At 50.6% G+C, this 10,332-nt stretch overlaps 1 pseudogene; it reads right to left on the bottom strand.

The window, feature by feature from the left end:
• Window positions 1-221: 221 nt before the first annotated feature.
• On the bottom strand, window positions 222-1,554 carry LOC123150251 (aspartyl protease family protein 2-like; annotated as a pseudogene).
• Between the last annotated feature and the right edge of the window lie 8,778 nt (window positions 1,555-10,332).

Raw genomic sequence — 10,332 nt, 5'->3', positions numbered from 1 at the left:
AAAGGCCATCCTACCCTTTCTAATGAAGGTGTATGGATAAATTTCATCCATTGATGTGTTTAGGGGGTTGTACCAAAGCGGAAGTGTTATTTTCGTTTGTACATAGAGTACATATTTGATCTATTTTGTTTGTGCACTCTCATTATAGTTTATTTTTTCATTAATTTCAAAAACAAACAGTTGACCACGTCAAATCGGGTCGTTCGCTAAAAAACAGAATATCAATCATGCTCGCTGGTGTCGTCATTGCAGTTCTGCTCAATGCCCCGATGGCGGCGAGGTCGTACACGAAGTAGACCCTGCTGGCGGCGAGGTCGTACACGAAGTGCGTGCGCCGTTGCTGCAATGCCCCGATGATGGTGATGTCCGGGCTCGGTGACACAGCGAGGCAAATGTCTTGCTCGCGCACTACAAACAACTGAATCGGTGTGAGCGCGAGGTCCTGCTCAAAGTGCAGTGTCACCGTGGGCAACTGCGAGAAGTGGGAGTGCGCCACGCGGAAGCAGAGGCCGGAGCTGGTGTGGTGCACCGGCAAACCGAGCCTCCTGCCGTGCTCCGCTAGGGTCTGCTCCAGGACATTGTATGCAGCCTGGATTATCACACTCCGAGACGTCCCGACGTCGATCACGGTCCCGCTGTGCCACTTGCCATCGGCGGTCTGTCGGCGCCTGAACACCTCCGCCAGGTTGCCGCCCAGCTGCGTCCCGGCGACGCTGATGCCGCTGAGGCTGACAAAGTAGGAGCTATGCTCGGGGTAGAGGATCCTGGTGCTCTTCATGCGCCTCGTGTCCACCGGGATGCCGTTGCCGAACCGGAGGAAGCCGTGCCGGTTCGCCGACCCAGGCACGAAGAGGCAGTAGGAGAAGCGATGTAAGCCGTGCCGTTGGAGTAACACCGGGACGAGCGACGGATACGTCTTGCCCAGGCCGAGGACGCCGGCAAGCACTCCGTGGCTGACGAAACCCGTGCTGCTGTGCGCGCAGCCAATGATGACGGTGGGAAAGACCACCGGCGCAGATCCCGTGAAGGATAGGGTCTCGTCACTGAGCACGCCGCTTGCATGTGCGCCACCAGGGCGGATGGGGGTGACATGGAACTTGCACACGTCGTGCCCCGGGGTGAACAAAGGCGGCTTGTGGGTGCGAGGTGGCGGAATGACGGCGACATTCGCGGGTGGAAGGGCGGCGGATCCTGCTGAAATGGGCATTGGATCGGCACGCACTGCATCCATGTCAGGCTGCTTGTCATCTCCATCGCGAGGGTGTACGTGCGGCGGCCATGGCCCGTCCCAACAGTGGTGACAATGTTGTACCTCCCTGGGAGAAAGCGTACATGCGGTCGAAGCGCGGTAGTGTCGTGCCCAACTAGCTCCTTCAGGTGAAGGAAGCCGTCGTCGTCGACATGGATGGTATTGTTCCAGCTGAGGCTGGGAACCAAGCGCAGGCTGAATCCGCCGCTGAGGCCTGGTGTGGCATCGTCAATAGTGGCCGTGGTGGGGTGGAGGAGCGCCGCAAGCACCAGAGGGAGGAGGAGAGCGTGAGCGGTGAGCTCCATGGATGTATATGTTGTAGAAATGCAAACACACCAACTGGCTAATTAACTTGTGTTGGTCTGTGCATGCAACAATGAGTACGAGTAGTACCCTTTTAGACTTCTCACAGTGGGGAGTAACATAGAGTAGTAACTTGTCGATGTTACTAGTCTATGTTACTACCTCCATAGTGGGTAGTAACATATGAGTGATATTATGAAAGAGTTCATTTATTAGGCTATAGACTCATTATGCCTTAAAATGTGTGATGTTACAGTAACTAACTAAGTTACCACAAACCCCTCTCTCCTCATTAATTAGCGGCCACATAAGCAATCTTGTATTGAAATATGTGATGTTACTACTTACTTCCATTGTGACTAGTCTTATAGATGATGAATTGAACTATTGGAGGAGAGTTTGGCAGCATTTATTATGAACAAAAAATCTTCCGTTGGAATTTACATATCCCTTGCACACCTCCATGTAGAGGAGGGTTTGGCTACATTTAGGCTGGTTGTAATGGGGAGTATCATATATTAGTATCATGCATATGATACTAGTGTATGATACTACCTCCCTAATGCATAGTATCATATATTAGTATCATGTAGCACTCTATTTATTGCCATGCATGACACAAAGTAGCATATCATTTATTATGATACAGTATCATGATATGATACTCCATCCTCTTTTTCTTCATTTAATGCTATGACACCTCATCAAAATTGTCTAGTTGGCATGCATGATACTAGCTATGATACTACCATTACGATCAGCCTTATTATGAACTAAAAATCCTTTGTTGGGATTTGCATATCCCTCGCACTTGCATGTAGAGGGTTTGGCTGCATTTACTATGAACCAAAAATCCTCGGTTGGGATTTGTGTATCACACGCACTTCCATGTAGAGGAGGGTTTGGCTGCATTTACTATGAACTGAAAATCTCTACTAGTTGGGAGTTGTATATACTCCTAGTAAATTGGTTGCATTTAATATAAATCCAAAATACCTTGTTGAGATTTGCATATCCCTTCCACACCACCATGTAGAAGAGGATATTTCTACATTTATTATGAATCAAAGATATCTTGTGGATATTTGCATATGCTTTGGCCTTTGCACACTTCCATGTACTATGAATTACTTTATACTACTCCCTCCGCCTAGGTGTGTAAGTCATATTACGAAAACCAAATAATACCAAAACACATAGGCGCGGTACATTAACTCTCATCTCGTTTCTTATTTCGTGACATATCAACCAATAAGAGATGTGAGCCATGTATGCTTTAAATGGCTTGAGACTATCAAACACGACATACAGTGGTTAGTTCATTGCATGCAATATTATTAATTAGCAAAAAACATCAAGTTCTATCGTTTTCCCCTCCACCTTGGTCGCGGTGCGCAAGCTAAGATGACTTACACACCTAGACGGAGGGAGTACCTTCTTTCCAGTTTAGACTAGCCATAGTGGGAGTAACTTAGGTAGTAACGTAACGCACCCCAAGACATATATGCTTATGTGGCATGGATTTAATGAGGAGAGAGGTGTTTGTGGCAGTAACATAGCATAACACACCCCAATACAAAATGAGTGTAATATAATAAATGAAGGCTTGCATGACACTACACTTATGTTACTACCCACTATGATGGTGGTAACGTAGACTAGTACTCCCTCCGTCTAGGTGTGTAAGTCACATTAGGAAGAGCATCGCAATCTAGGTGGATTTTGGCTGCATCGGGTGACCGGAATACAGAATATTTTCATGCCCAGGCAGTTCAACGGAAACTTATAAATAAAATTGAGTTGCTAACAAGAGCAGATGGCTCAACATGTCAGACTATGGATGAGAATCATGCAGAAGTCCAAGGTTTCTATGAAGCGTTATATACTTCCCAGTGATTCAGGCCTATGGACGAGCTGCTCAATCTTATCCCGCAAAAGGTGACTCCGCTTATGAACGAGCATCTAGATAAACCATTCACAGCCCAGGAGGTCAAGGAAGCTTTATTTCAAATGGCCCCATCCAAAGCTCTGGGTGTTGATGGTTTTACAGCGGGGTTTTTTCAGTGGCATGGAGATCTCCTTCAAGAGGACATTGTGCTGGCTGTTTTGGATTTCCTAAATGGTGATGAGTTGCCGGTGGGAATGAAGATACTTCAATAACTCTTATACCTAAAGTAAGATACCCGCAACTCATATCACAATATAGGCCAATTTCTTTATGTCCTATTTTATATAAGATTGCTTCCAAGTGTATCACAAACAGGGCAAGAGAGTTTATGGATGAGATCATTAGCGAAGAATAGAGTGCTTTTATCCCGGGGCGCCTTATCACTGACAATGTCCTTATCGCCTATGAGAGCATCCATGCGATGCGGCGTCGGAAGAAAGGGAAAAATCATGTCTGTGCCGTCAAACTTGACATGATGAAAGCGTACGACAGAGTTGAATGGCACTATTTGGAAGCTATCATGTTAAAGATGGGGTTCAGTTCGAGATTTGTTAGACTGACAATGAAGTGCGTGACTTCTGTCAGGTTTACCGTTTGAGTGAATGGGGAGTTGCTGCCCTACTTTACCCCTTCTCGGGGTCTACGTCAAGGGGACCCTTATTCGCCTTATCTCTTCCTCCTATGTGCTGAGGGTTTCACTACACTCTTGAAAAATCTGGGTGGTGCACAGGTGGACAAGGGGATTAGAGTGAGTACCAATTCACCTTGGGTAAACCATCCCCTCTTTGCAGACGATAGCTTGATATTCATGAATGCCAAGGAATCAAGCGCCCAAAGGTTGAACCAAGTTCTGAGGATATACAACGACAGTTCGGGACAGTGTGTGAACAGAGAGAAAAGCTCCATCTATTTCAGCCCGAACACGCCGGAGCCAGTTAGACAAAATTTGAAGAATCTCCTTGGTATAACAGTTGAAGCATTCAATGAGAGGTACCTTGGATTACCCACTGGGATGGGGCGTATCACTAGCGGTACCTTCGAGCATCCGACGGAGAGTGTCGGTGTCAAAACCGGCGGATCTCGGGTTGGGGGTCCCGAACTGTGCGTCTAGGCAGATGGTAACAGGAGACAAGGGACACGATGTTTTTACCCAGGTTCGGGCTCTCTCGATGGAGGTAAAACCCTACTCCTGCTTGATTAATATTGATGATATGGGTAGTACAAGAGTTGATCTACCACGAGATCAGAGAGGCTAAACCCTAGAAGCTAGCCTATGGTATGGTTGTTGTCCTACGGACTAAACCCTTCGGTTTATATAGACACCGGAGGGGGCTAGGGTTACACAGAGTCGGTTACAAGGAAGGAGATCTACATATCCGAATTGCCCAGCTTGCCCTCCATGCCAAGGAGAGTCCCATCCGGACAAGGGACGAAGTCTTCAATCTTGTATCTTCATAGTCCAACAGTCCGGCCAAAGGTTATAGTCCGGCCGTCCGGATACCCCCTAATCCAAGACTCCCTCAGTAGCCCCTGAACCAGGCTTCAATGACGATGAGTCCGGCGCGTAGATTATCTTCGGCATTGCAAGGCGGGTTCCTCCTCCGAATACTTCATAGAAGGTTTTGAATACGAGGATCGTGTCCGACTCTGCAAAACAAGTTCCGCATACTACCGTAGAGAGAATAATATTTCCATAAATCTAATCTGCTAACGTATCCCGTAATGTGACATCACAGCATAGCCAAGCCCTTATGCGAATCGTTTTTTATAGCCAACCTCAACGCGTTTTGCGAGGCGGTTTCCTTGGCACGTCTTGTCGAAGCAGAGATCGTGTCCCCTTATTCCGGGATTCTCATCAATACGGACGTGGGTAACCCAACCGCGCCATCAATTACGGCGCTTGGGGGATAAGCGAGTTTTACCAGGCCGGTGGGGACGCACAATTTCGTCCGCCCATATAAAGGGATAAGGGTTCACCTTTTTCCATCCACGCCTTCTTCCTCCTTTGCTCATCCATTCTCGCACACTCGAGTTCCAGCGCCCAAGTCCACATTTTCCTCCTCAACCTTCCCCAACCATGTCCGGAGCGGGAGGCAAGTGGATGGTTTCCTCCGCCACGGAGAGACACATCAAGAAGCTGAGGGGAACCGGATACCTGCCCGACAATATCGCACACCGGCTCCCAGATGCGGGGCAGCTCATCCCCACCCCCAGGCCCCACAAGAGGGTAGTGTTCCTTACCCATTTCCTCCGCGGACTAGGATTCCCTCTCCACTCATTCGTTCGGGGACTCATGTTCTACTACGGCCTGGATTTCCACGATCTGGCCTCGAACTTCATCCTCAACATCTCGGCGTTTATCGTCGTGTGTGAGGCCTTCCTCCGCATCAAGCCCCACTTGGCCTATGGTTGAAGACCTTCAATGTTAAACCGAAGGTGGTGGGGGGTCAGCAGGCGGAGTGCGGAGGCGCCATGGTGGGCAAGATGCCCAATGTCACATGGCTCGAGGGCTCCTATGTGGAGACCATAAAGGGGTGGCAATTGGGGTGGTTCTACATCACCGAGCCGCGTGACCCCAAATGGGCAGCAGCCCCCGAGTTCCGATCCGGAATCCCCACGCGGCTCACCTCCTGGAAAGAGAAGGGCCTGCCCTGGGGTAGTCCGGGGGAGCTGACCGGACTCCAAACCTGTATCCAAAATATGGAGAACAAGAACCTCAAGCTTGTCAACATAGTCCAGGTCATGCTCATCCGCCGGATCCTCCCGTGTCAACAACAGGCGTTCAACTTGTGGGAGTTCGACCCGGCCCAGCACCAAACTCTGAGCGAGCTCTTCGACACAACACAAAAGGATGCTTGGAAGGTGCTATTTAAGGGCACCAAGGTTCCCCCTCCCCCTACCGAGGATCGCGGATTCAGCGCGAAGCGCCAAGCCAGCGCGGTAAGCTGCTTTATCTCTTATAGGGTATTCATTTTTCATAGTTTAACTATGTGCGGGATCTGAGCTTCCATGTCTTTGACAGGAATGGGTGGAGACATCAGGGCAGATTGATTGTCCAGCCCACCTGCCCGAAGACCCCGTGGATGGTCTCCTGACGGAGATGCTTACTCCGGCTCCTTATGAGGTGCCGGAGAAAAAGGTCAAGAAGAAGGCTACGGGAACCCGAAAGAGTTCCCGACGCTAGGTGTTATCGGACTCATCGTCCGATGAATCCGAGACGCACTCCTCCCGTGGAAACGAGGAGGAGGCAGATAAAGGTTCTTCCCCTCCAGCCGGGGAAGACAAGAAGAGGAAGGCCTCCCCAACTGGGGAGGCCGGAGGGTCCAAGAAGGGAAGGACTCTCCCTTCGGACTACTCCGCCACCGCCGCCGACAGTGAAGACGAGTGGCCACCCAGGGCCAAGCCCCTGGCAAGATTGTAAGTATTCGGACACCAGAGTAACTCGTGGCACCGTTTAATTGCATAGCTTCTTCTAACGCCGGGCACGGTTATGCAGTCCGTCCCTGGCCCATATCGACGTATCCTCATCGAGCGGTTCTTTGGACCCGTCGGCCATGAGCAGCGGAGGATCACTTCCGACCGCCTCCACCCCTTGCCCTACGGACAACACCGAGGTGTTGTCTCAAAGGGCACCAAGCCGAGGGGAGGTAGTCTTGGAGGCGCCACAAAGCGACCTTCCGGAGTGCAGGCGCAAAGGGAGCAAGGCTCCCAAGGGTTCCAAGTTCGGCCGTGGGCCGAATACTGCACCGGAACCTCCAGTGGTTCCGGACTCTGGCAAGCGCCCCCCCCCCACTAAGAGGGGCAAGCCTACCGTGCCGATGACCTTTGTCCAACCGGAGGCATCGGATAATTTGTTGGGGTGCTTAATGGCGCCTCCATCGACGAGGAGCACCGCACTATTATGAGTGCGGTGATCCAGAAGGTTTAGTCTACCAAGAGCGGACTGACTGAAGCCTGTGCCAGCCTTCTAACATGCTTTGAGGTATGTATGAAAATATTACCGCATAGACAGTAGCCCCTGATGCTTTGTTCGGTGTTCACAAAGAAAAGCCAAATAGAGGATCTAAGAATATCCGCAGGAGTCTAACATAAGTATGTCGATATGCGTTTGCAGGCTTCGCTGCTGACCTCTGCCGCACTGACTGCGGAGGTCGATGCGCTGAAGCAGAACCTCGAGCGGTCCAAGAAAGAGCTCAGCCTTGCCAAGAAGCAGCTCAAGGAGAACCAAGGTAAGTGATGCCTTGTCAATGTGTGTATATATAAAAAAGATGCAGCTGCAAAAATGATAGGATCATTATTAATGTGCCAGGGGCCAGGACCGAGGTGGCGACCCTGAAGCAAGCACTGTCCGAGGCCGAAAACAAAGCGGCCACGGAGCGCACCGAGTGGGGGAGACAAGAGGCGCGGGTTGCTGAGGTGCAGCAAGAGCTCCAGGCTCTCATGAAAAAGCATGAGAGTTTGGAGCTTGACTCGAAGACGCGAGAGTCCGAGCTTGCCTCGGCCCTTGAGAGCGCCAAGCATGCCAAGGCCGAAGCCCAGAAGGCCCTCCAGGAAATTGAGGCGATGAAGAAGATAGCGGCGGGTAAGGCATTCATTATGCAAAGCAAGCATGTGAGAGTAAATTACTTGTTACTTACCCGAGCCCGGAGCTCTCCAGGAGCGTTCGCAGATTTGCCCCGCACCGTGTCTGATGCTGCAAAGCACTACCGAGGCGAGGAGGGGAGCTCGACGGAGAAGGTGTTCTCGTCTCAGTATACTGAGGCCGAACACCCGGTGCCCTTAAGCGACCAGCTGAAGCAATTGGTAGAGCTCCATAAGGCGGCCGAACAGGCCATGAAGGGTCTTATAGGCCGACTGTGGCCTGAAGAGGCCATGCCAGGGAGCTATTTCGGGCTTGTGAGGTGGCTTGTGGATGCCTATCCTTGGCTTGAGGTCATCAAGCACTCCGTCTGTATCGAGGGCGCCCGCAGGGCGCTTGCCCGTGTTAAAGTACACTGGGGCAAGATGGACGCTGAGAAGCTGGTGAAGGATGGGCCACCGCAGGGCAAGGAGCATCGCCACCCTGAAATGTACTATGAGGGCGTCCTGAAGGGTGCCCGCCTTGTGGCGGATGAATGTTCCAAAGATGTAATATTTGAGTAAACTCGCTCGTGTGATCCTGTACGCTGAAAACTTGTTCATATGCGCTATGCAACGCTTGTTTGAATTTAAAATATTACCTTCTGTGCGGCCGTTTATTGAATCTGAGAGATGGCGAGTCGTCGGCTTCTGCCCCCATGCCACGAGTGCTGGGGTGTTCGAGATAAACCTGAGCACTCTTTTTCCCAATCTTGGGTCCTTCAAGGGAGGTGCTTGATGGGTTTCGTAGTAATTTCAAAAAAATTCCTACGCTCACGCAAGATCATGATGATGCATAGCAACGAGAGGGGAGAGTATGATCTACGTACCCTTGTAGATCGACAACGGAAGCGTTTGGTTGATGTAGTCGTACGTCTCCACGGCCCGACCGATCAAGCACCGAAACTACGGCACCTCCGAGTTCTAGCACACGTTCAGCTCGATGACGATCCCCGGACTCCGATCCAGCAAAGTGTCGGGGAAGAGTTCCGTCAGCACGACGGCGTGGTGACGATCTTGATGCTCTACTGCAGCAGGGCTTCGCCTAAACACCGCTACAATATTATTGAGGACTATGGTGGAAGGGGGCACCGCACACGGCTAAGAATATGATCACGTGGATCAACTTGTGTCTCTCTGGGGTGCCCCTGCCTCCGTATATAAAGGCTCAAGAGGGGGAGGCCGGCCGGCCATCATAGGGCGCGCCAGGAGGAGTCCTACTCCCTCCGGGAGTAGGACTTCTCCCCCAATCCTAGTTGGAATAGGATTCGCGAGGTGGGAAAAGAGAGAGAGAGAAGGAGGGGGGCGCCGGCCCCCTCTCTCCTTGTCCTATTTGGACTAGGGGGGAGGGGCGCGCGGCCCAGCCCTGGCCGCCTCTCCTCTTCTTCCACTAAGGCCCACTAAGGCCCATGTTGCTCCCGGGGGGTTCCGGTAACCTCCCGGTACTCCGGTAAAATCCCGATTTCACCCGGAACACTTCCGATATCCAAACATAGGCTTCCAATATATCAATCTTTATGTCTCGACCATTTTGAGACTCCTCGTCATGTCCGTGATCACATCCGGCACTCCGAACAACCTTCGGTACATCAAAATGCATAAACTCATAATATAACTGTCATCGTAACCTTAAGCGTGCGGACCCTACGGGTTCGAGAACAATGTAGACATGACCGAGACACGTCTTTGGTCAATAACCAATAGCGGAACCTGGATGCTCATATTGGCTCCTACATATTCTACGAAGATCTTTTATCGGTCAGACCGCATAACAACATACGTTGTTCCCTTTGTCATCGGTATGTTACTTGCCCGAGATTCGATCGTCGGTATCCCATACCTAGTTCAATCTCGTTACCGGCAAGTCTCTTTACTCGTTCTGTAATACATCATCCCACAACTAACTCATTAGTTGCAATGCTTGCAAGGCTTAAGTGATGTGCATTACCGAGAGGGCCCAGAGATACCTCTCCGACAATCGGAGTGACAAATCCTAATCTTGAAATATGCCAACCCAACATGTACCTTTGGAGACACCTGTAGAGCTCCTTTATAATCACCCAGTTACGTTGTGACGTTTGGTAGCACACAAAGTGTTCCTCTGGCAAATGGGAGTTGCATAATCTCATAGTCATAGGAACATGTATAAGTCATGAAGAAAGCAATAGCAACATACTAAACTATCGGGTGCTAAGCTAATGGAATGGGTCATGTC

Source organism: Triticum aestivum, chromosome 7A (assembly GCF_018294505.1).
Source record: "Triticum aestivum cultivar Chinese Spring chromosome 7A, IWGSC CS RefSeq v2.1, whole genome shotgun sequence".
Taxonomy (NCBI): Eukaryota; Viridiplantae; Streptophyta; class Magnoliopsida; order Poales; family Poaceae; genus Triticum; species Triticum aestivum.
The sequence above is the reverse complement of the archived record's forward strand: the minus strand, read 5'-3'. Positions and strand labels throughout refer to the sequence as shown.